Source organism: Salmo salar, unplaced genomic scaffold, assembly GCF_905237065.1.
Source record: "Salmo salar unplaced genomic scaffold, Ssal_v3.1, whole genome shotgun sequence".
Classification (NCBI taxonomy): domain Eukaryota; kingdom Metazoa; phylum Chordata; class Actinopteri; order Salmoniformes; family Salmonidae; genus Salmo; species Salmo salar.
In genome coordinates, this window is record NW_025548960.1 from 137,797 (window position 1) to 157,500 (window position 19,704).

Sequence of the window (19,704 nt, forward strand, 5' to 3'; positions counted from 1 at the left end):
GGCAGGAAGCTGCATTTAGTCAATTCATCATTAAATGCTTACTACAAGGCAGTGTTGCTGATGAAATAGTGCAAGAGCACACCCTCGTGGACAAAATGCTTACAGCACCTGGTATTCCCAGGCGGTCTCCCATCCAAGTACTAACCAGGCCCGACCCTGCTTAGCTTCCGAGATCAGACGAGATCGGGCGTACCCAGGCTGGTATGGCCGTAAGCGAGAAACAATCTCTTGCTACAACATATATAGTCAAAGTGAGTCTGATAAAACAGACATTGCATTTTCACCAATTAGATAAGCAGCTTGAACTTTGTGTCACTGAAAAAGTAGAAGAAATTACAAACACTGTTCCCATCACTTTTTAGCACAGGTAGTTGGATAAAATACAAACTTTATTTCCTTTCATCATTTGAACAGGGCAAAGGAGCACAAAGCACACACAAGCTGCATTCAGCAACAATATTCTTGTTTGTCTTATAAATACAAGGCAGATGCTAATTGAAAACACAAGGAAATTTGATCCTATTAAAAAGCAGGAAGCTGCATTTAGTCAATTCATCATTAAATGCTTACTACAAGGCAGTGTTGCTGATGAAATAGTGCAAGAGCACACCCTCGTGGACAAAATGCTTACAGCACCTGGTATTCCCAGGCGGTCTCCCATCCAAGTACTAACCAGGCCCGACCCTGCTTAGCTTCCGAGATCAGACGAGATCGGGCGTACCCAGGCTGGTATGGCCGTAAGCTAGAAACAATCTCTTGCTACAACATATATAGTCAAAGTGAGTGTGATAAACAGACATTGCATTTTCACCAATTAGATAAGCAGCTTGAACTTTGTGTCACTGAAAAAGTAGAAGAAATTACAAACACTGTTCCCATCACTTTTTAGCACAGGTAGTTGGATAAAATACAAACTTTATTTCCTTTCATCATTTGAACAGGGCAAAGGAGCACAAAGCACACACAAGCTGCATTCAGCAACAATATTCTTGTTTGTCTTATAAATACAAGGCAGATGCTAATTGAAAACACAAGGAAATTTGATCCTATTAAAAAGGCAGGAAGCTGCATTTAGTCAATTCATCATTAAATGCTTACTACAAGGCAGTGTTGCTGATGAAATAGTGCAAGAGCACACCCTCGTGGACAAAATGCTTACAGCACCTGGTATTCCCAGGCGGTCTCCCATCCAAGTACTAACCAGGCCCGACCCTGCTTAGCTTCCGAGATCAGACGAGATCGGGCGTACCCAGGCTGGTATGGCCGTAAGCGAGAAACAATCTCTTGCTACAACATATATAGTCAAAGTGAGTGTGATAAACAGACATTGCATTTTCACCAATTAGATAAGCAGCTTGAACTTTGTGTCACTGAAAAAGTAGAAGAAATTACAAACACTGTTCCCATCACTTTTTAGCACAGGTAGTTGGATAAAATACAAACTTTATTTCCTTTCATCATTTGAACAGGGCAAAGGAGCACAAAGCACACACAAGCTGCATTCAGCAACAATATTCTTGTTTGTCTTATAAATACAAGGCAGATGCTAATTGAAAACACAAGGAAATTTGATCCTATTAAAAAGGCAGGAAGCTGCATTTAGTCAATTCATCATTAAATGCTTACTACAAGGCAGTGTTGCTGATGAAATAGTGCAAGAGCACACCCTCGTGGACAAAATGCTTACAGCACCTGGTATTCCCAGGCGGTCTCCCATCCAAGTACTAACCAGGCCCGACCCTGCTTAGCTTCCGAGATCAGACGAGATCGGGAGTACCCAGGCTGGTATGGCCGTAAGCTAGAAACAATCTCTTGCTACAACATATATAGTCAAAGTGAGTGTGATAAACAGACATTGCATTTTCACCAATTAGATAAGCAGCTTGAACTTTGTGTCACTGAAAAAGTAGAAGAAATTACAAACACTGTTCCCATCACTTTTTAGCACAGGTAGTTGGATAAAATACAAACTTTATTTCCTTTCATCATTTGAACAGGGCAAAGGAGCACAAAGCACACACAAGCTGCATTCAGCAACAATATTCTTGTTTGTCTTATAAATACAAGGCAGATGCTAATTGAAAACACAAGGAAATTTGATCCTATTAAAAAGGCAGGAAGCTGCATTTAGTCAATTCATCATTAAATGCTTACTACAAGGCAGTGTTGCTGATGAAATAGTGCAAGGGCACACCCTCGTGGACAAAATGCTTACAGCACCTGGTATTCCCAGGCGGTCTCCCATCCAAGTACTAACCAGGCCCGACCCTGCTTAGCTTCCGAGATCAGACGAGATCGGGCGTACCCAGGCTGGTATGGCCGTAAGCGAGAAACAATCTCTTGCTACAACATATATAGTCAAAGTGAGTCTGATAAAACAGACATTTAGTCAATTCATCATTAAATGCTTAATACAAGGCAGTGTTGCTGATGAAATAGTGCAAGAGCACACCCTCGTGGACAAAATGCTTACAGCACCTGGTATTCCCAGGCGGTCTCCCATCCAAGTACTAACCAGGCCCGACCCTGCTTAGCTTCCGAGATCAGACGAGATCGGGCGTACCCAGGCTGGTATGGCCGTAAGCGAGAAACAATCTCTTGCTACAACATATATAGTCAAAGTGAGTGTGATAAACAGACATTGCATTTTCACCAATTAGATAAGCAGCTTGAACTTTGTGTCACTGAAAAAGTAGAAGAAATTACAAACACTGTTCCCATCACTTTTTAGCACAGGTAGTTGGATAAAATACAAACTTTATTTCCTTTCATCATTTGAACAGGGCAAAGGAGCACAAAGCACACACAAGCTGCATTCAGCAACAATATTCTTGTTTGTCTTATAAATACAAGGCAGATGCTAATTGAAAACACAAGGAAATTTGATCCTATTAAAAAGGCAGGAAGCTGCATTTAGTCAATTCATCATTAAATGCTTACTACAAGGCAGTGTTGCTGATGAAATAGTGCAAGAGCACACCCTCGTGGACAAAATGCTTACAGCACCTGGTATTCCCAGGCGGTCTCCCATCCAAGTACTAACCAGGCCCGACCCTGCTTAGCTTCCGAGATCAGACGAGATCGGGCGTACCCAGGCTGGTATGGCCGTAAGCGAGAAACAATCTCTTGCTACAACATATATAGTCAAAGTGAGTCTGATAAAACAGACATTTAGTCAATTCATCATTAAATGCTTAATACAAGGCAGTGTTGCTGATGAAATAGTGCAAGAGCACACCCTCGTGGACAAAATGCTTACAGCACCTGGTATTCCCAGGCGGTCTCCCATCCAAGTACTAACCAGGCCCGACCCTGCTTAGCTTCCGAGATCAGACGAGATCGGGCGTACCCAGGCTGGTATGGCCGTAAGCGAGAAACAATCTCTTGCTACAACATATATAGTCAAAGTGAGTGTGATAAACAGACATTGCATTTTCACCAATTAGATAAGCAGCTTGAACTTTGTGTCACTGAAAAAGTAGAAGAAATTACAAACACTGTTCCCATCACTTTTTAGCACAGGTAGTTGGATAAAATACAAACTTTATTTCCTTTCATCAATTGAACAGGGCAAAGGAGCACAAAGCACACACAAGCTGCATTCAGCAACAATATTCTTGTTTGTCTTATAAATACAAGGCAGATGCTAATTGAAAACACAAGGAAATTTGATCCTATTAAAAAGGCAGGAAGCTGCATTTAGTCAATTCATCATTAAATGCTTACTACAAGGCAGTGTTGCTGATGAAATAGTGCAAGAGCACACCCTCGTGGACAAAATGCTTACAGCACCTGGTATTCCCAGGCGGTCTCCCATCCAAGTACTAACCAGGCCCGACCCTGCTTAGCTTCCGAGATCAGACGAGATCGGGAGTACCCAGGCTGGTATGGCCGTAAGCGAGAAACAATCTCTTGCTACAACATATATAGTCAAAGTGAGTGTGATAAACAGACATTGCATTTTCACCAATTAGATAAGCAGCTTGAACTTTGTGTCACTGAAAAAGTAGAAGAAATTACAAACACTGTTCCCATCACTTTTTAGCACAGGTAGTTGGATAAAATACAAACTTTATTTCCTTTCATCATTTGAACAGGGCAAAGGAGCACAAAGCACACACAAGCTGCATTCAGCAACAATATTCTTGTTTGTCTTATAAATACAAGGCAGATGCTAATTGAAAACACAAGGAAATTTGATCCTATTAAAAAGGCAGGAAGCTGCATTTAGTCAATTCATCATTAAATGCTTACTACAAGGCAGTGTTGCTGATGAAATAGTGCAAGAGCACACCCTCGTGGACAAAATGCTTACAGCACCTGGTATTCCCAGGCGGTCTCCCATCCAAGTACTAACCAGGCCCGACCCTGCTTAGCTTCCGAGATCAGACGAGATCGGGCGTACCCAGGCTGATATGGCCGTAAGCGAGAAACAATCTCTTGCTACAACATATATAGTCAAAGTGAGTCTGATAAAACAGACATTTAGTCAATTCATCATTAAATGCTTAATACAAGGCAGTGTTGCTGATGAAATAGTGCAAGAGCACACCCTCGTGGACAAAATGCTTACAGCACCTGGTATTCCCAGGCGGTCTCCCATCCAAGTACTAACCAGGCCCGACCCTGCTTAGCTTCCGAGATCAGACGAGATCGGGCGTACCCAGGCTGATATGGCCGTAAGCGAGAAACAATCTCTTGCTACAACATATATAGTCAAAGTGAGTCTGATAAAACAGAATTTAGTCAATTCATCATTAAATGCTTAATACAAGGCAGTGTTGCTGATGAAATAGTGCAAGAGCACACCCTCGTGGACAAAATGCTTACAGCACCTGGTATTCCCAGGCGGTCTCCCATCCAAGTACTAACCAGGCCCGACCCTGCTTAGCTTCCGAGATCAGACGAGATCGGGAGTACCCAGGCTGGTATGGCCGTAAGCGAGAAGCAATCTCTTGCTACAACATATATAGTCAAAGTGAGTGTGATAAACAGACATTGCATTTTCACCAATTAGATAAGCAGCTTGAACTTTGTGTCACTGAAAAAGTAGAAGAAATTACAAACACTGTTCCCATCACTTTTTAGCACAGGTAGTTGGATAAAATACAAACTTTATTTCCTTTCATCATTTGAACAGGGCAAAGGAGCACAAAGCACACACAAGCTGCATTCAGCAACAATATTCTTGTTTGTCTTATAAATACAAGGCAGATGCTAATTGAAAACACAAGGAAATTTGATCCTATTAAAAAGGCAGGAAGCTGCATTTAGTCAATTCATCATTAAATGCTTACTACAAGGCAGTGTTGCTGATGAAATAGTGCAAGAGCACACCCTCGTGGACAAAATGCTTACAGCACCTGGTATTCCCAGGCGGTCTCCCATCCAAGTACTAACCAGGCCCGACCCTGCTTAGCTTCCGAGATCAGACGAGATCGGGCGTACCCAGGCTTATATGGCCGTAAGCGAGAAACAATCTCTTGCTACAACATATATAGTCAAAGTGAGTCTGATAAAACAGACATTTAGTCAATTCATCATTAAATGCTTATACAAGGCAGTGTTGCTGATGAAATAGTGCAAGAGCACACCTCGTGGACAAAATGCTTACAGCACCTGGTATTCCCAGGCGGTCTCCCATCCAAGTACTAACCAGGCCCGACCCTGCTTAGCTTCCGAGATCAGACGAGATCGGGCGTACCCAGGCTGGTATGGCCGTAAGCGAGAAACAATCTCTTGCTACAACATATATAGTCAAAGTGAGTGTGATAAACAGACATTGCATTTTCACCAATTAGATAAGCAGCTTGAACTTTGTGTCACTGAAAAAGTAGAAGAAATTACAAACACTGTTCCCATCACTTTTTAGCACAGGTAGTTGGATAAAATACAAACTTTATTTCCTTTCATCAATTGAACAGGGCAAAGGAGCACAAAGCACACACAAGCTGCATTCAGCAACAATATTCTTGTTTGTCTTATAAATACAAGGCAGATGCTAATTGAAAACACAAGGAAATTTGATCCTATTAAAAAGGCAGGAAGCTGCATTTAGTCAATTCATCATTAAATGCTTACTACAAGGCAGTGTTGCTGATGAAATAGTGCAAGAGCACACCCTCGTGGACAAAATGCTTACAGCACCTGGTATTCCCAGGCGGTCTCCCATCCAAGTACTAACCAGGCCCGACCCTGCTTAGCTTCCGAGATCAGACGAGATCGGGAGTACTTTTTTTTTTATCTTTTATTATGAAAAAACACATAATATTTACAATATTCAAACAATAATAATAAAAAGGATGAACAATTCATCCTTTTACAAAATCAAAAAGAAAAGAAAAAACAATTAAAAAACAATCATCCACTAAAACCAATTAATAATTAAAAGCAAGTTTTCCATTTTGATCAATTTCGATAAAAGTGCTCCCCCACACAAACAGTTTTTCAAAATTACATCCTCCATATTTATATATTAGTTCAATATCTTTCTCTAAAATACTTTTAAATAAAACCTCCACACTCACAATTTTCCCTTCATAATGTCCTAAATTCCTTCTTTGTCTTACAGCGTATCTAGCATGGCTAAGAACAAAATTCATCAAATTAATATTAAAAACTTTGCTTTTTCCATTTATACCAAATAGAAACAACCTCCTCCACTCAATCCCATTTACAATATCTTCTCCCCAATGTTGTTCTAAAAGCCCCTTTATAAACTCATGAAACCCTTGTAATCTACTACATTCAATAAAAAAGTGCATAAAATTTTCCACCTCCGTACCACAAATATCACATTCTCTTTTAATGTCTCTATTTATTTGATGTAAAACCACGTTCGTAAAAATCCTATTATGTTTCAATTTAAAATCATTATCTTCACATTCTATAGAATTATATTTAACATTGACATTCTTCCATATTGATTTTACATCTATATTTACAAATACCCTAGACCACACTTTTTCTGAAGCAGGAGCTTTTATCTCTCTTAAAATACATTTTTCATAAATCTTTTTAACTTTCAAACCTGATAAAACATGTTTCTCCCCATTACTTTCATAATATAAAACCGGTAAACCCTTAGCCCTCTCAACCACCTCTGTATTTATTAAAAGCACCCATTCTTCAGGAATACACCCTAAAATTCTCTTATACATATTTTCTATTGTAGTTTTACTTATTTCATCTTCTACTTCACAAACATTATCATAAATCGCTTGTACAGTAAGAAACCCTGGAATGACCTCGTATAAAATATCCCCAATCTGTCTCATCCCAGCCCTCATAAAATATTTACAAAACAACATCTTATTATTATATTGTATCTTGGGATTTAAGAAAATTGGCTGATTTAAAATATTGTCTAAAATGGTACACTCATAATAAATATTTGGTAAAAACTCCCCCCAAGCTTCAAACACTTCTCTATAAAACAATGGTATATTACTTAACATTTCTTTTTCATGCACATCAATAAACCATTGTCCCCCATCCTCCCAACCTCCTGCAAATACTCCTTAAAAAATCTTTTCCATCCATAATCTAGTTCACCATATAAATATTTCCGTACCATTTTAACTCTAATTGCTTTTTTCCTTACATTTAAATCCACCAACTTCAAACCCCCCTCCTCATAACCTGCAATCAATGTTTTAAAAGAAATTTTCGCTCCTTTCCCATCCCATAAAAAATCAACTAAAATCGTATTCATTTCAGATAAAACCCATTCTGGTACATCTAAAACGTTCATGACATGAATAAAAATTGACATCAGCAAGGAATTTACAACAATTACTTTCCCTTTTAATTTCAAAGCCCTCCCCCTCCACATATTTACTACCTTCCTAACTTTGTTTATAACCCCACTCCATGTCAGATCCCTAGCTTCTTGTTCCTTCACCCCTAAAAACACACCTAACACCTTAAAATAATCATTTACCACCTTAAAAGGAAAAGTCCCCTCATTATTCTTCCCAACATACATTATTACTGACTTCTCCATATTCACTTTAGCTCCTGAGGCTTTCTCATATACTTTAAAACACTCCATCACCCTTTTAACACTTCCCTCATCTCTGACTGTAATTGTGGTATCGTCTGCATATTGATGAATTAAACTAAAACCTCCTTGCGGAGTCTCTACACAATTTATAAAATGATCTTTTTAAGGTATGCCGCTAAGGGTTCTACCGATAAAACAAACAATAAAGCTGATAAAGGGCACCCCTGTCTCACTGACCTCTCAAGAATAAAAGAATCTGTTAAAATCCCATTACATTTAACCCTACTTTTAGCCTTTCTATATAATAATTTTATCCATCTTATAATACCATTTCCAAACCCATACTTTTCCAGTACCCTAAACATAAAATCATGTTCCACCCTGTCAAAAGCTTTATTAAAATCTATACTTAAAACAATTCCCCCCCATCTTGTCGCTATTCATTTTATTTATCACATCTCTAAGTGTAGTTATGGTATCTGCTATATCTCTTCCAGGCACACTATAATTTTGTGTAGGTGCTATAATATCATTTAAAACCATCTTCATCCTATTTGCCAGTATCTTAGCTAAAATCTTATAATCTGAGTTTAATAAACTAATTGGCCTATAATTTTCTAGTTTCAGTTTGCTCCCCTTATTTTTATATAAAATCGATATCAGCCCTGTCACCATGGAATCTGAAACAGTATCATTGTCTTCCATATATTGATATACTTCTAATAAAATAGGTGCTAAAATACTTTCATACATTTTATAAAACTCTGCAATTAGTCCATCTACTCCAGGACTTTTATTTATTTGTAAACCCTTAATTGCATCTTTCACTTCATCCATTGTTATCTTCCTATCACACATTTGCTTATCTTCAACACCAATTTGCACATCCACACTACTTAAAATCTCTTTTACACACCCCTCATCCACCTCCCCTTTCTTAAATAAATCCTTATAAAAATTCTGTACAGTTTCTAATATTTCAACATAATCATTTACCACTTCACCCTTTACATTTTCAATCTCACTAATATATGATTTCGTCTGTTTAGTTTTTCTCTAAACCAAGAAAAAACGAGGTACATTTCTCCCCTTCTAAAACATATTTTGCCCTACTTCTAATAATTGCACCCTTACACTTATCTATTTCACATTTGCTCAATTTTGCTTTTAAATCTAAAAACTTTTCAATAGTATAATCAGGATCACTATCACATTTCTTCATTTCTTCATTCAATTTTGTTCTTAAATAATTTTCTGCTCTTGTCATCCTACTCCTCTTCTTCCTTGCATATCTAATACTAAAAACTTTTATTTTTTCTTTAACATTTTCCCACCACTTGCACTTATCATTCCCTTTTTGCTTATCCTCCATTTCATCTTCTATCAAAGATTTAAGTTGTTTCCCGTATTCCTCATCACCTAGATACCCTGCATTCATACACCATATTCCCCCCCTTTCCTTTCCTTATCTAACCCCACCGAAAATGTTAACCCAGCATGATCACTAAAAGTTGTAAAAATATATTTAATATCCTTCATAAAATTCCTTAACCCTTCGTTTACTAAAACCAAATCTATCCGTGTCTGTTTCAATTCCCCTAAAACCACCTGCCTTCTAGAAAATTCTCTCTTATTCGGATTCTCCTCCCTCCATATATCAATTAAATTGTTTTCAACCATCATTTTCCTTAAAACCCCCCTAGATACGTCACTTCTAAAAATAGCTCCCCTTGTCATATCTAGTCTATCCATTTTTACATTAAAATCCCCAACTAAAATACAGTTTCCCTTGCACCATTTCGCTAATTCTAAAAATAAATTCCTTCTCTCTGTTTCATTATTCGGCGCATAAATATTTATAATCCTAAAAACCCTACTCATATATTCAAAGTCTAAAATTAAAATCCGCCCATTATTATCATTATATATCTTCTTCACATTTTCTACTACATCCTTCCTTATTAAAATTGCAACCCCACATGAATTCCCCCTACCATTGTTTACATAAATAAAATCCCTCCATATTTTCTGAATTTCTAAAACACACATATTATCCCAGTGCGTCTCTTGAATACATAAAATATCAGAATTCTTTATGTGTACTATTCTATTAAATTTTCCTATTGTTCTCAACCCATTCGCATTTATCGACATTATTGTTACCATACTAATAAATAATAAAATTATAAAATATAATTTCATTATCCTCTACCTTTTATCCAGTTTCTTTCCTCTTCCACCCTTTCTCTCCCCCCCTCCGCTGCTTTCCTCTTCCTGTATCCTCCTCTCATTCTTTCAAACTTTTCCCCATCATCCGAGTCCGATATCTCCTCCAAGTCCATTTCATCCAGCCAACTTTTCTTCTTTACACCCTCGTCCGTTGTGCTCCCCGTGTTCATCGCCGATTCTGGAATGTTCGTTGTGCTCCCCGTGTTCTCCGCCGTTTCTGGAATGTTCATCTCCGTCTCATGTGTAGTCGTCGTTGTGCTCCCCGTGTTCATCGCCGTTTCTGGAATTGCCGTGTTCATCTCCGTCTCATATATTGTCGTCGTTGTGCTCCCCGTGTTCATACCCGTCTCTGTTATTGTCATTAAACTTAAAACCCTCTCCATTTCTTCACCCCCGAGTTACTTGTTTGTGCTGTGCTTTCCCCTAAAACCTGTGAGTCCCCCGAGCTTCCCCCCAGTCCACTCCCCCCTCCTCCTGAAAACTCCATCTTCTTATTTCTGAATCCATGCTGCTCCCAATTTCGTTAATCTTCTGGTCTTCCTTCTTCTCCCTTCTTCCTTCCTCCGTCTCTCCACCTTCCACCACATCATCTCCTCCATCTTCTTCTCCTTCTTCCGACAATACAACTGCTTCCTCGAATAGTACTTGACTCCCCTCTTCAGTCATAACTTCTCCACAGTTGCATTCCGCCAATCTCTTTCTGCATCTACCACAAACATTCCTTTCCTTCTCTCCGACACACTCTCTCGCATAATGGCCTTGATTGCCGCACTTGAAACACTTGAATTCAGGGCAATCTTTAACTATGTGCCCAGGTTGTATGCACAATCGACAAACTCTGACCTGCTTGTCATGGATCACCCTGAAGTATTCAGCTCCTTCCAGCGTCTCAATTTTTGTGGAATATGGCAATGATGTGACTTTTTCCGTAAATTTAACTTTACAGAACCTTGTTCCGTCAACCACCTCCGTTCCAGGCCAAACTCTCCTCCTTATCTCCGATACGGCCGTTACTCCCCAGCTTCTCAACTTGTCCAGTATCACTTTATCTTCTATATATACCGGTAGATTCATAAAAGACACCACCAATTCATTAATATTCACATCTCTCGCCAGTATCTTGTTGTCCTTTATCCGTATACCGTCCATTAGCCGTTCTTTACCTTTTCCGTTTCTCATCGTAATTTCATATTTCTTATCTCCTTTCATTCGGCATCCCACCACCTCTCCACACGTCTCCTTAATTGCTCGTAGTAATTCCATCGTCGTCACCTTTTCTTCTCCCACCAACTCAATTGCCACCGTGTATTCTTTTCCATATTTCATTCCTCCTTTTTCGTTTTCCTTCCGTTGCGCATTTTCGTTGTCTTTGTCCGTTCCGTTTGTCGTTGCCATGTTGTCCGTCATTGTGAATCAAAAATGAAAGCGAAAAAACCTCCCCAGGCAGCAAAACTGCAGGGGGGGAAAACTAAACAAAACTAAAAACTATCCAAATGAAAAAACAATAAATTATATTGCAAAATCCAAAAAAGAAACGAAAATAGCTCTCGAGCAAACACTCTCAAGCAAACACTCACAGCTCAATTACTCGCACCTGTCGTCACTTCTCCAATCAAGGATTAGCGCCCCCAGGCTGGTATGGCCGTAAGCGAGAAACAATCTCTTGCTACAACATATATAGTCAAAGTGAGTGTGATAAACAGACATTGCATTTTCACCAATTAGATAAGCAGCTTGAACTTTGTGTCACTGAAAAAGTAGAAGAAATTACAAACACTGTTCCCATCACTTTTTAGCACAGGTAGTTGGATAAAATACAAACTTTATTTCCTTTCATCATTTGAACAGGGCAAAGGAGCACAAAGCACACACAAGCTGCATTCAGCAACAATATTCTTGTTTGTCTTATAAATACAAGGCAGATGCTAATTGAAAACACAAGGAAATTTGATCCTATTAAAAAGGCAGGAAGCTGCATTTAGTCAATTCATCATTAAATGCTTACTACAAGGCAGTGTTGCTGATGAAATAGTGCAAGAGCACACCCTCGTGGACAAAATGCTTACAGCACCTGGTATTCCCAGGCGGTCTCCCATCCAAGTACTAACCAGGCCCGACCCTGCTTAGCTTCCGAGATCAGACGAGATCGGGCGTACCCAGGCTGGTATGGCCGTAAGCGAGAAACAATCTCTTGCTACAACATATATAGTCAAAGTGAGTGTGATAAACAGACATTGCATTTTCACCAATTAGATAAGCAGCTTGAACTTTGTGTCACTGAAAAAGTAGAAGAAATTACAAACACTGTTCCCATCACTTTTTAGCACAGGTAGTTGGATAAAATACAAACTTTATTTCCTTTCATCATTTGAACAGGGCAAAGGAGCACAAAGCACACACAAGCTGCATTCAGCAACAATATTCTTGTTTGTCTTATAAATACAAGGCAGATGCTAATTGAAAACACAAGGAAATTTGATCCTATTAAAAAGGCAGGAAGCTGCATTTAGTCAATTCATCATTAAATGCTTACTACAAGGCAGTGTTGCTGATGAAATAGTGCAAGGGCACACCCTCGTGGACAAAATGCTTACAGCACCTGGTATTCCCAGGCGGTCTCCCATCCAAGTACTAACCAGGCCCGACCCTGCTTAGCTTCCGAGATCAGACGAGATCGGGCGTACCCAGGCTGGTATGGCCGTAAGCGAGAAACAATCTCTTGCTACAACATATATAGTCAAAGTGAGTCTGATAAAACAGACATTTAGTCAATTCATCATTAAATGCTTAATACAAGGCAGTGTTGCTGATGAAATAGTGCAAGAGCACACCCTCGTGGACAAAATGCTTACAGCACCTGGTATTCCCAGGCGGTCTCCCATTCAAGTACTAACCAGGCCCGACCCTGCTTAGCTTCCGAGATCAGACGAGATCGGGCGTACCCAGGCTGGTATGGCCATAAGCGAGAAACGATCTCTTGCTACAACATATATAGTCAAAGTGAGTCTGATAAAACAGACATTTAGTCAATTCATCATTAAATGCTTAATACAAGGCAATGTTGCTGATGAAATAGTGCAAGAGCACACCCTCGTGGACAAAATGCTTACAGCACCTGGTATTCCCAGGCGGTCTCCCATCCAAGTACTAACCAGGCCCGACCCTGCTTAGCTTCCGAGATCAGACGAGATCGGGCGTACCCAGGCTGGTATGGCCGTAAGCGAGAAACAATCTCTTGCTACAACATATATAGTCAAAGTGAGTCTGATAAAACAGACATTTAGTCAATTCATCATTAAATGCTTAATACAAGGCAGTGTTGCTGATGAAATAGTGCAAGAGCACACCCTCGTGGACAAAATGCTTACAGCACCTGGTATTCCCAGGCGGTCTCCCATCCAAGTACTAACCAGGCCCGACCCTGCTTAGCTTCCGAGATCAGACGAGATCGGGCGTACCCAGGCTGGTATGGCCGTAAGCGAGAAACAATCTCTTGCTACAACATATATAGTCAAAGTGAGTGTGATAAACAGACATTGCATTTTCACCAATTAGATAAGCAGCTTGAACTTTGTGTCACTGAAAAAGTAGAAGAAATTACAAACACTGTTCCCATCACTTTTTAGCACAGGTAGTTGGATAAAATACAAACTTTATTTCCTTTCATCATTTGAACAGGGCAAAGGAGCACAAAGCACACACAAGCTGCATTCAGCAACAATATTCTTGTTTGTCTTATAAATACAAGGCAGATGCTAATTGAAAACACAAGGAAATTTGATCCTATTAAAAAGGCAGGAAGCTGCATTTAGTCAATTCATCATTAAATGCTTACTACAAGGCAGTGTTGCTGATGAAATAGTGCAAGGGCACACCCTCGTGGACAAAATGCTTACAGCACCTGGTATTCCCAGGCGGTCTCCCATCCAAGTACTAACCAGGCCCGACCCTGCTTAGCTTCCGAGATCAGACGAGATCGGGCGTACCCAGGCTGGTATGGCCGTAAGCGAGAAACAATCTCTTGCTACAACATATATAGTCAAAGTGAGTCTGATAAAACAGACATTTAGTCAATTCATCATTAAACGCTTAATACAAGGCAGTGTTGCTGATGAAATAGTGCAAGAGCACACCCTCGTGGACAAAATGCTTACAGCACCTGGTATTCCCAGGCGGTCTCCCATCCAAGTACTAACCAGGCCCGACCCTGCTTAGCTTCCGAGATCAGACGAGATCGGGCGTACCCAGGCTGGTATGGCCGTAAGCGAGAAACAATCTCTTGCTACAACATATATAGTCAAAGTGAGTCTGATAAAACAGACATTTAGTCAATTCATCATTAAATGCTTAATACAAGGCAGTGTTGCTGATGAAATAGTGCAAGAGCACACCCTCGTGGACAAAATGCTTACAGCACCTGGTATTCCCAGGCGGTCTCCCATCCAAGTACTAACCAGGCCCGACCCTGCTTAGCTTCCGAGATCAGACGAGATCGGGCGTACCCAGGCTGGTATGGCCGTAAGCGAGAAACAATCTCTTGCTACAACATATATAGTCAAAGTGAGTGTGATAAACAGACATTGCATTTTCACCAATTAGATAAGCAGCTTGAACTTTGTGTCACTGAAAAAGTAGAAGAAATTACAAACACTGTTCCCATCACTTTTTAGCACAGGTAGTTGGATAAAATACAAACTTTATTTCCTTTCATCATTTGAACAGGGCAAAGGAGCACAAAGCACACACAAGCTGCATTCAGCAACAATATTCTTGTTTGTCTTATAAATACAAGGCAGATGCTAATTGAAAACACAAGGAAATTTGATCCTATTAAAAAGGCAGGAAGCTGCATTTAGTCAATTCATCATTAAATGCTTACTACAAGGCAGTGTTGCTGATGAAATAGTGCAAGGGCACACCCTCGTGGACAAAATGCTTACAGCACCTGGTATTCCCAGGCGGTCTCCCATCCAAGTACTAACCAGGCCCGACCCTGCTTAGCTTCCGAGATCAGACGAGATCGGGCGTACCCAGGCTGGTATGGCCGTAAGCGAGAAACAATCTCTTGCTACAACATATATAGTCAAAGTGAGTCTGATAAAACAGACATTTAGTCAATTCATCATTAAATGCTTAATACAAGGCAGTGTTGCTGATGAAATAGTGCAAGAGCACACCCTCGTGGACAAAATGCTTACAGCACCTGGTATTCCCAGGCGGTCTCCCATCCAAGTACTAACCAGGCCCGACCCTGCTTAGCTTCCGAGATCAGACGAGATCGGGCGTACCCAGGCTGGTATGGCCGTAAGCGAGAAACAATCTCTTGCTACAACATATATAGTCAAAGTGAGTGTGATAAACAGACATTGCATTTTCACCAATTAGATAAGCAGCTTGAACTTTGTGTCACTGAAAAAGTAGAAGAAATTACAAACACTGTTCCCATCACTTTTTAGCACAGGTAGTTGGATAAAATACAAACTTTATTTCCTTTCATCATTTGAACAGGGCAAAGGAGCACAAAGCACACACAAGCTGCATTCAGCAACAATATTCTTGTTTGTCTTATAAATACAAGGCAGATGCTAATTGAAAACACAAGGAAATTTGATCCTATTAAAAAGGCAGGAAGCTGCATTTAGTCAATTCATCATTAAATGCTTACTACAAGGCAGTGTTGCTGATGAAATAGTGCAGGGGCACACCCTCGTGGACAAAATGCTTACAGCACCTGGTATTCCCAGGCGGTCTCCCATCCAAGTACTAACCAGGCCCGACCCTGCTTAGCTTCCGAGATCAGACGAGATCGGGCGTACCCAGGCTGGTATGGCCGTAAGCGAGAAACAATCTCTTGCTACAACATATATAGTCAAAGTGAGTCTGATAAAACAGACATTTAGTCAATTCATCATTAAATGCTTAATACAAGGCAGTGTTGCTGATGAAATAGTGCAAGAGCACACCCTCGTGGACAAAATGCTTACAGCACCTGGTATTCCCAGGCGGTCTCCCATCCAAGTACTAACCAGGCCCGACCCTGCTTAGCTTCCGAGATCAGACGAGATCGGGCGTACCCAGGCTGGTATGGCCGTAAGCGAGAAACAATCTCTTGCTACAACATATATAGTCAAAGTGAGTGTGATAAACAGACATTGCATTTTCACCAATTAGATAAGCAGCTTGAACTTTGTGTCACTGAAAAAGTAGAAGAAATTACAAACACTGTTCCCATCACTTTTTAGCACAGGTAGTTGGATAAAAACAAACTTTATTTCCTTTCATCATTTGAACAGGGCAAAGGAGCACAAAGCACACACAAGCTGCATTCAGCAACAATATTCTTGTTTGTCTTATAAATACAAGGCAGATGCTAATTGAAAACACAAGGAAATTTGATCCTATTAAAAAGGCAGGAAGCTGCATTTAGTCAATTCATCATTAAATGCTTACTACAAGGCAGTGTTGCTGATGAAATAGTGCAAGGGCACACCCTCGTGGACAAAATGCTTACAGCACCTGGTATTCCCAGGCGGTCTCCCATCCAAGTACTAACCAGGCCCGACCCTGCTTAGCTTCCGAGATCAGACGAGATCGGGCGTACCCAGGCTGGTATGGCCGTAAGCGAGAAACAATCTCTTGCTACAACATATATAGTCAAAGTGAGTCTGATAAAACAGACATTTAGTCAATTCATCATTAAATGCTTAATACAAGGCAGTGTTGCTGATGAAATAGTGCAAGAGCACACCCTCGTGGACAAAATGCTTACAGCACCTGGTATTCCCAGGCGGTCTCCCATCCAAGTACTAACCAGGCCCGACCCTGCTTAGCTTCCGAGATCAGACGAGATCGGGCGTACCCAGGCTGGTATGGCCGTAAGCGAGAAACAATCTCTTGCTACAACATATATAGTCAAAGTGAGTGTGATAAACAGACATTGCATTTTCACCAATTAGATAAGCAGCTTGAACTTTGTGTCACTGAAAAAGTAGAAGAAATTACAAACACTGTTCCCATCACTTTTTAGCACAGGTAGTTGGATAAAATACAAACTTTATTTCCTTTCATCATTTGAACAGGGCAAAGGAGCACAAAGCACACACAAGCTGCATTCAGCAACAATATTCTTGTTTGTCTTATAAATACAAGGCAGATGCTAATTGAAAACACAAGGAAATTTGATCCTATTAAAAAGGCAGGAAGCTGCATTTAGTCAATTCATCATTAAATGCTTACTACAAGGCAGTGTTGCTGATGAAATAGTGCAGGGGCACACCCTCGTGGACAAAATGCTTACAGCACCTGGTATTCCCAGGCGGTCTCCCATCCAAGTACTAACCAGGCCCGACCCTGCTTAGCTTCCGAGATCAGACGAGATCGGGCGTACCCAGGCTGGTATGGCCGTAAGCGAGAAACAATCTCTTGCTACAACATATATAGTCAAAGTGAGTCTGATAAAACAGACATTTAGTCAATTCATCATTAAATGCTTAATACAAGGCAGTGTTGCTGATGAAATAGTGCAAGAGCACACCCTCGTGGACAAAATGCTTACAGCACCTGGTATTCCCAGGCGGTCTCCCATCCAAGTACTAACCAGGCCCGACCCTGCTTAGCTTCCGAGATCAGACGAGATCGGGCGTACCCAGGCTGGTATGGCCGTAAGCGAGAAACAATCTCTTGCTACAACATATATAGTCAAAGTGAGTGTGATAAACAGACATTGCATTTTCACCAATTAGATAAGCAGCTTGAACTTTGTGTCACTGAAAAAGTAGAAGAAATTACAAACACTGTTCCCATCACTTTTTAGCACAGGTAGTTGGATAAAATACAAACTTTATTTCCTTTCATCATTTGAACAGGGCAAAGGAGCACAAAGCACACACAAGCTGCATTCAGCAACAATATTCTTGTTTGTCTTATAAATACAAGGCAGATGCTAATTGAAAACACAAGGAAATTTGATCCTATTAAAAAGGCAGGAAGCTGCATTTAGTCAATTCATCATTAAATGCTTACTACAAGGCAGTGTTGCTGATGAAATAGTGCAGGGGCACACCCTCGTGGACAAAATGCTTACAGCACCTGGTATTCCCAGGCGGTCTCCCATCCAAGTACTAACCAGGCCCGACCCTGCTTAGCTTCCGAGATCAGACGAGATCGGGCGTACCCAGGCTGGTATGGCCGTAAGCGAGAAACAATCTCTTGCTACAACATATATAGTCAAAGTGAGTCTGATAAAACAGACATTTAGTCAATTCATCATTAAATGCTTAATACAAGGCAGTGTTGCTGATGAAATAGTGCAAGAGCACACCCTCGTGGACAAAATGCTTACAGCACCTGGTATTCCCAGGCGGTCTCCCATCCAAGTACTAACCAGGCCCGACCCTGCTTAGCTTCCGAGATCAGACGAGATCGGGCGTACCCAGGCTGGTATGGCCGTAAGCGAGAAACAATCTCTTGCTACAACATATATAGTCAAAGTGAGTGTGATAAACAGACATTGCATTTTCACCAATTAGATAAGCAGCTTGAACTTTGTGTCACTGAAAAAGTAGAAGAAATTACAAACACTGTTCCCATCACTTTTTAGCACAGGTAGTTGGATAAAATACAAACTTTATTTCCTTTCATCATTTGAACAGGGCAAAGGAGCACAAAGCACACACAAGCTGCATTCAGCAACAATATTCTTGTTTGTCTTATAAATACAAGGCAGATGCTAATTGAAAACACAAGGAAATTTGATCCTATTAAAAAGGCAGGAAGCTGCATTTAGTCAATTCATCATTAAATGCTTACTACAAGGCAGTGTTGCTGATGAAATAGTGCAGGGGCACACCCTCGTGGACAAAATGCTTACAGCACCTGGTATTCCCAGGCGGTCTCCCATCCAAGTACTAACCAGGCCCGACCCTGCTTAGCTTCCGAGATCAGACGAGATCGGGCGTACCCAGGCTGGTATGGCCGTAAGCGAGAAACAATCTCTTGCTACAACATATATAGTCAAAGTGAGTCTGATAAAACAGACATTTAGTCAATTCATCATTAAATGCTTAATACAAGGCAGTGTTGCTGATGAAATAGTGCAAGAGCACACCCTCGTGGACAAAATGCTTACAGCACCTGGTATTCCCAGGCGGTCTCCCATCCAAGTACTAACCAGGCCCGACCCTGCTTAGCTTCCGAGATCAGACGAGATCGGGCGTACCCAGGCTGGTATGGCCGTAAGCGAGAAACAATCTCTTGCTACAACATATATAGTCAAAGTGAGTGTGATAAACAGACATTGCATTTTCACCAATTAGATAAGCAGCTTGAACTTTGTGTCACTGAAAAAGTAGAAGAAATTACAAACACTGTTCCCATCACTTTTTAGCACAGGTAGTTGGATAAAATACAAACTTTATTTCCTTTCATCATTTGAACAGGGCAAAGGAGCACAAAGCACACACAAGCTGCAT

General features: G+C 40.5%; 34 non-coding genes across 34 annotated transcripts; all 34 read right to left on the reverse strand.

Moving 5' to 3' along the window:
* Positions 1 to 96: 96 nt before the first annotated feature.
* On the reverse strand, positions 97 to 215 carry LOC123734656 (5S ribosomal RNA). Its single transcript, XR_006764840.1, has one exon. It is a non-coding gene; the product is annotated as a 5S ribosomal RNA (ribosomal RNA).
* A 409-nt stretch (positions 216 to 624) lies between these two features.
* LOC123734657 (5S ribosomal RNA) lies at positions 625 to 743 on the reverse strand. Its single transcript, XR_006764841.1, has one exon. It is a non-coding gene; the product is annotated as a 5S ribosomal RNA (ribosomal RNA).
* A 409-nt stretch (positions 744 to 1,152) lies between these two features.
* On the reverse strand, positions 1,153 to 1,271 carry LOC123734658 (5S ribosomal RNA). Its single transcript, XR_006764842.1, has one exon. It is a non-coding gene; the product is annotated as a 5S ribosomal RNA (ribosomal RNA).
* Positions 1,272 to 1,680: 409 nt separating this feature from the next.
* Positions 1,681 to 1,799, reverse strand: LOC123734911 (5S ribosomal RNA). Its single transcript, XR_006765096.1, has one exon. It is a non-coding gene; the product is annotated as a 5S ribosomal RNA (ribosomal RNA).
* Positions 1,800 to 2,208: 409 nt separating this feature from the next.
* On the reverse strand, positions 2,209 to 2,327 carry LOC123734659 (5S ribosomal RNA). The gene has a single exon (XR_006764843.1). It is a non-coding gene; the product is annotated as a 5S ribosomal RNA (ribosomal RNA).
* A 139-nt stretch (positions 2,328 to 2,466) lies between these two features.
* On the reverse strand, positions 2,467 to 2,585 carry LOC123734660 (5S ribosomal RNA). The gene has a single exon (XR_006764844.1). It is a non-coding gene; the product is annotated as a 5S ribosomal RNA (ribosomal RNA).
* A 409-nt stretch (positions 2,586 to 2,994) lies between these two features.
* LOC123734661 (5S ribosomal RNA) lies at positions 2,995 to 3,113 on the reverse strand. Its single transcript, XR_006764845.1, has one exon. It is a non-coding gene; the product is annotated as a 5S ribosomal RNA (ribosomal RNA).
* Positions 3,114 to 3,252: 139 nt separating this feature from the next.
* LOC123734662 (5S ribosomal RNA) lies at positions 3,253 to 3,371 on the reverse strand. The gene has a single exon (XR_006764846.1). It is a non-coding gene; the product is annotated as a 5S ribosomal RNA (ribosomal RNA).
* A 409-nt stretch (positions 3,372 to 3,780) lies between these two features.
* Positions 3,781 to 3,899, reverse strand: LOC123734912 (5S ribosomal RNA). The gene has a single exon (XR_006765097.1). It is a non-coding gene; the product is annotated as a 5S ribosomal RNA (ribosomal RNA).
* Positions 3,900 to 4,308: 409 nt separating this feature from the next.
* LOC123734974 (5S ribosomal RNA) lies at positions 4,309 to 4,427 on the reverse strand. The gene has a single exon (XR_006765159.1). It is a non-coding gene; the product is annotated as a 5S ribosomal RNA (ribosomal RNA).
* Positions 4,428 to 4,566: 139 nt separating this feature from the next.
* LOC123734975 (5S ribosomal RNA) lies at positions 4,567 to 4,685 on the reverse strand. The gene has a single exon (XR_006765160.1). It is a non-coding gene; the product is annotated as a 5S ribosomal RNA (ribosomal RNA).
* A 138-nt stretch (positions 4,686 to 4,823) lies between these two features.
* Positions 4,824 to 4,942, reverse strand: LOC123734913 (5S ribosomal RNA). The gene has a single exon (XR_006765098.1). It is a non-coding gene; the product is annotated as a 5S ribosomal RNA (ribosomal RNA).
* A 409-nt stretch (positions 4,943 to 5,351) lies between these two features.
* Positions 5,352 to 5,470, reverse strand: LOC123734395 (5S ribosomal RNA). The gene has a single exon (XR_006764694.1). It is a non-coding gene; the product is annotated as a 5S ribosomal RNA (ribosomal RNA).
* A 137-nt stretch (positions 5,471 to 5,607) lies between these two features.
* On the reverse strand, positions 5,608 to 5,726 carry LOC123734663 (5S ribosomal RNA). Its single transcript, XR_006764847.1, has one exon. It is a non-coding gene; the product is annotated as a 5S ribosomal RNA (ribosomal RNA).
* A 6,567-nt stretch (positions 5,727 to 12,293) lies between these two features.
* Positions 12,294 to 12,412, reverse strand: LOC123734664 (5S ribosomal RNA). The gene has a single exon (XR_006764848.1). It is a non-coding gene; the product is annotated as a 5S ribosomal RNA (ribosomal RNA).
* A 409-nt stretch (positions 12,413 to 12,821) lies between these two features.
* LOC123734665 (5S ribosomal RNA) lies at positions 12,822 to 12,940 on the reverse strand. Its single transcript, XR_006764849.1, has one exon. It is a non-coding gene; the product is annotated as a 5S ribosomal RNA (ribosomal RNA).
* A 139-nt stretch (positions 12,941 to 13,079) lies between these two features.
* On the reverse strand, positions 13,080 to 13,198 carry LOC123734188 (5S ribosomal RNA). The gene has a single exon (XR_006764488.1). It is a non-coding gene; the product is annotated as a 5S ribosomal RNA (ribosomal RNA).
* Positions 13,199 to 13,337: 139 nt separating this feature from the next.
* LOC123734667 (5S ribosomal RNA) lies at positions 13,338 to 13,456 on the reverse strand. The gene has a single exon (XR_006764851.1). It is a non-coding gene; the product is annotated as a 5S ribosomal RNA (ribosomal RNA).
* A 139-nt stretch (positions 13,457 to 13,595) lies between these two features.
* LOC123734668 (5S ribosomal RNA) lies at positions 13,596 to 13,714 on the reverse strand. The gene has a single exon (XR_006764852.1). It is a non-coding gene; the product is annotated as a 5S ribosomal RNA (ribosomal RNA).
* Positions 13,715 to 14,123: 409 nt separating this feature from the next.
* Positions 14,124 to 14,242, reverse strand: LOC123734669 (5S ribosomal RNA). The gene has a single exon (XR_006764853.1). It is a non-coding gene; the product is annotated as a 5S ribosomal RNA (ribosomal RNA).
* A 139-nt stretch (positions 14,243 to 14,381) lies between these two features.
* Positions 14,382 to 14,500, reverse strand: LOC123734670 (5S ribosomal RNA). The gene has a single exon (XR_006764854.1). It is a non-coding gene; the product is annotated as a 5S ribosomal RNA (ribosomal RNA).
* Positions 14,501 to 14,639: 139 nt separating this feature from the next.
* LOC123734671 (5S ribosomal RNA) lies at positions 14,640 to 14,758 on the reverse strand. Its single transcript, XR_006764855.1, has one exon. It is a non-coding gene; the product is annotated as a 5S ribosomal RNA (ribosomal RNA).
* A 409-nt stretch (positions 14,759 to 15,167) lies between these two features.
* LOC123734672 (5S ribosomal RNA) lies at positions 15,168 to 15,286 on the reverse strand. The gene has a single exon (XR_006764856.1). It is a non-coding gene; the product is annotated as a 5S ribosomal RNA (ribosomal RNA).
* Positions 15,287 to 15,425: 139 nt separating this feature from the next.
* On the reverse strand, positions 15,426 to 15,544 carry LOC123734673 (5S ribosomal RNA). The gene has a single exon (XR_006764857.1). It is a non-coding gene; the product is annotated as a 5S ribosomal RNA (ribosomal RNA).
* A 409-nt stretch (positions 15,545 to 15,953) lies between these two features.
* Positions 15,954 to 16,072, reverse strand: LOC123734674 (5S ribosomal RNA). The gene has a single exon (XR_006764858.1). It is a non-coding gene; the product is annotated as a 5S ribosomal RNA (ribosomal RNA).
* A 139-nt stretch (positions 16,073 to 16,211) lies between these two features.
* On the reverse strand, positions 16,212 to 16,330 carry LOC123734675 (5S ribosomal RNA). Its single transcript, XR_006764859.1, has one exon. It is a non-coding gene; the product is annotated as a 5S ribosomal RNA (ribosomal RNA).
* Positions 16,331 to 16,738: 408 nt separating this feature from the next.
* On the reverse strand, positions 16,739 to 16,857 carry LOC123734676 (5S ribosomal RNA). Its single transcript, XR_006764860.1, has one exon. It is a non-coding gene; the product is annotated as a 5S ribosomal RNA (ribosomal RNA).
* A 139-nt stretch (positions 16,858 to 16,996) lies between these two features.
* Positions 16,997 to 17,115, reverse strand: LOC123734678 (5S ribosomal RNA). The gene has a single exon (XR_006764862.1). It is a non-coding gene; the product is annotated as a 5S ribosomal RNA (ribosomal RNA).
* Positions 17,116 to 17,524: 409 nt separating this feature from the next.
* Positions 17,525 to 17,643, reverse strand: LOC123734679 (5S ribosomal RNA). Its single transcript, XR_006764863.1, has one exon. It is a non-coding gene; the product is annotated as a 5S ribosomal RNA (ribosomal RNA).
* A 139-nt stretch (positions 17,644 to 17,782) lies between these two features.
* Positions 17,783 to 17,901, reverse strand: LOC123734680 (5S ribosomal RNA). Its single transcript, XR_006764864.1, has one exon. It is a non-coding gene; the product is annotated as a 5S ribosomal RNA (ribosomal RNA).
* A 409-nt stretch (positions 17,902 to 18,310) lies between these two features.
* Positions 18,311 to 18,429, reverse strand: LOC123734681 (5S ribosomal RNA). The gene has a single exon (XR_006764865.1). It is a non-coding gene; the product is annotated as a 5S ribosomal RNA (ribosomal RNA).
* A 139-nt stretch (positions 18,430 to 18,568) lies between these two features.
* On the reverse strand, positions 18,569 to 18,687 carry LOC123734682 (5S ribosomal RNA). Its single transcript, XR_006764866.1, has one exon. It is a non-coding gene; the product is annotated as a 5S ribosomal RNA (ribosomal RNA).
* A 409-nt stretch (positions 18,688 to 19,096) lies between these two features.
* Positions 19,097 to 19,215, reverse strand: LOC123734683 (5S ribosomal RNA). The gene has a single exon (XR_006764867.1). It is a non-coding gene; the product is annotated as a 5S ribosomal RNA (ribosomal RNA).
* A 139-nt stretch (positions 19,216 to 19,354) lies between these two features.
* Positions 19,355 to 19,473, reverse strand: LOC123734684 (5S ribosomal RNA). Its single transcript, XR_006764868.1, has one exon. It is a non-coding gene; the product is annotated as a 5S ribosomal RNA (ribosomal RNA).
* Positions 19,474 to 19,704: the final 231 nt, after the last annotated feature.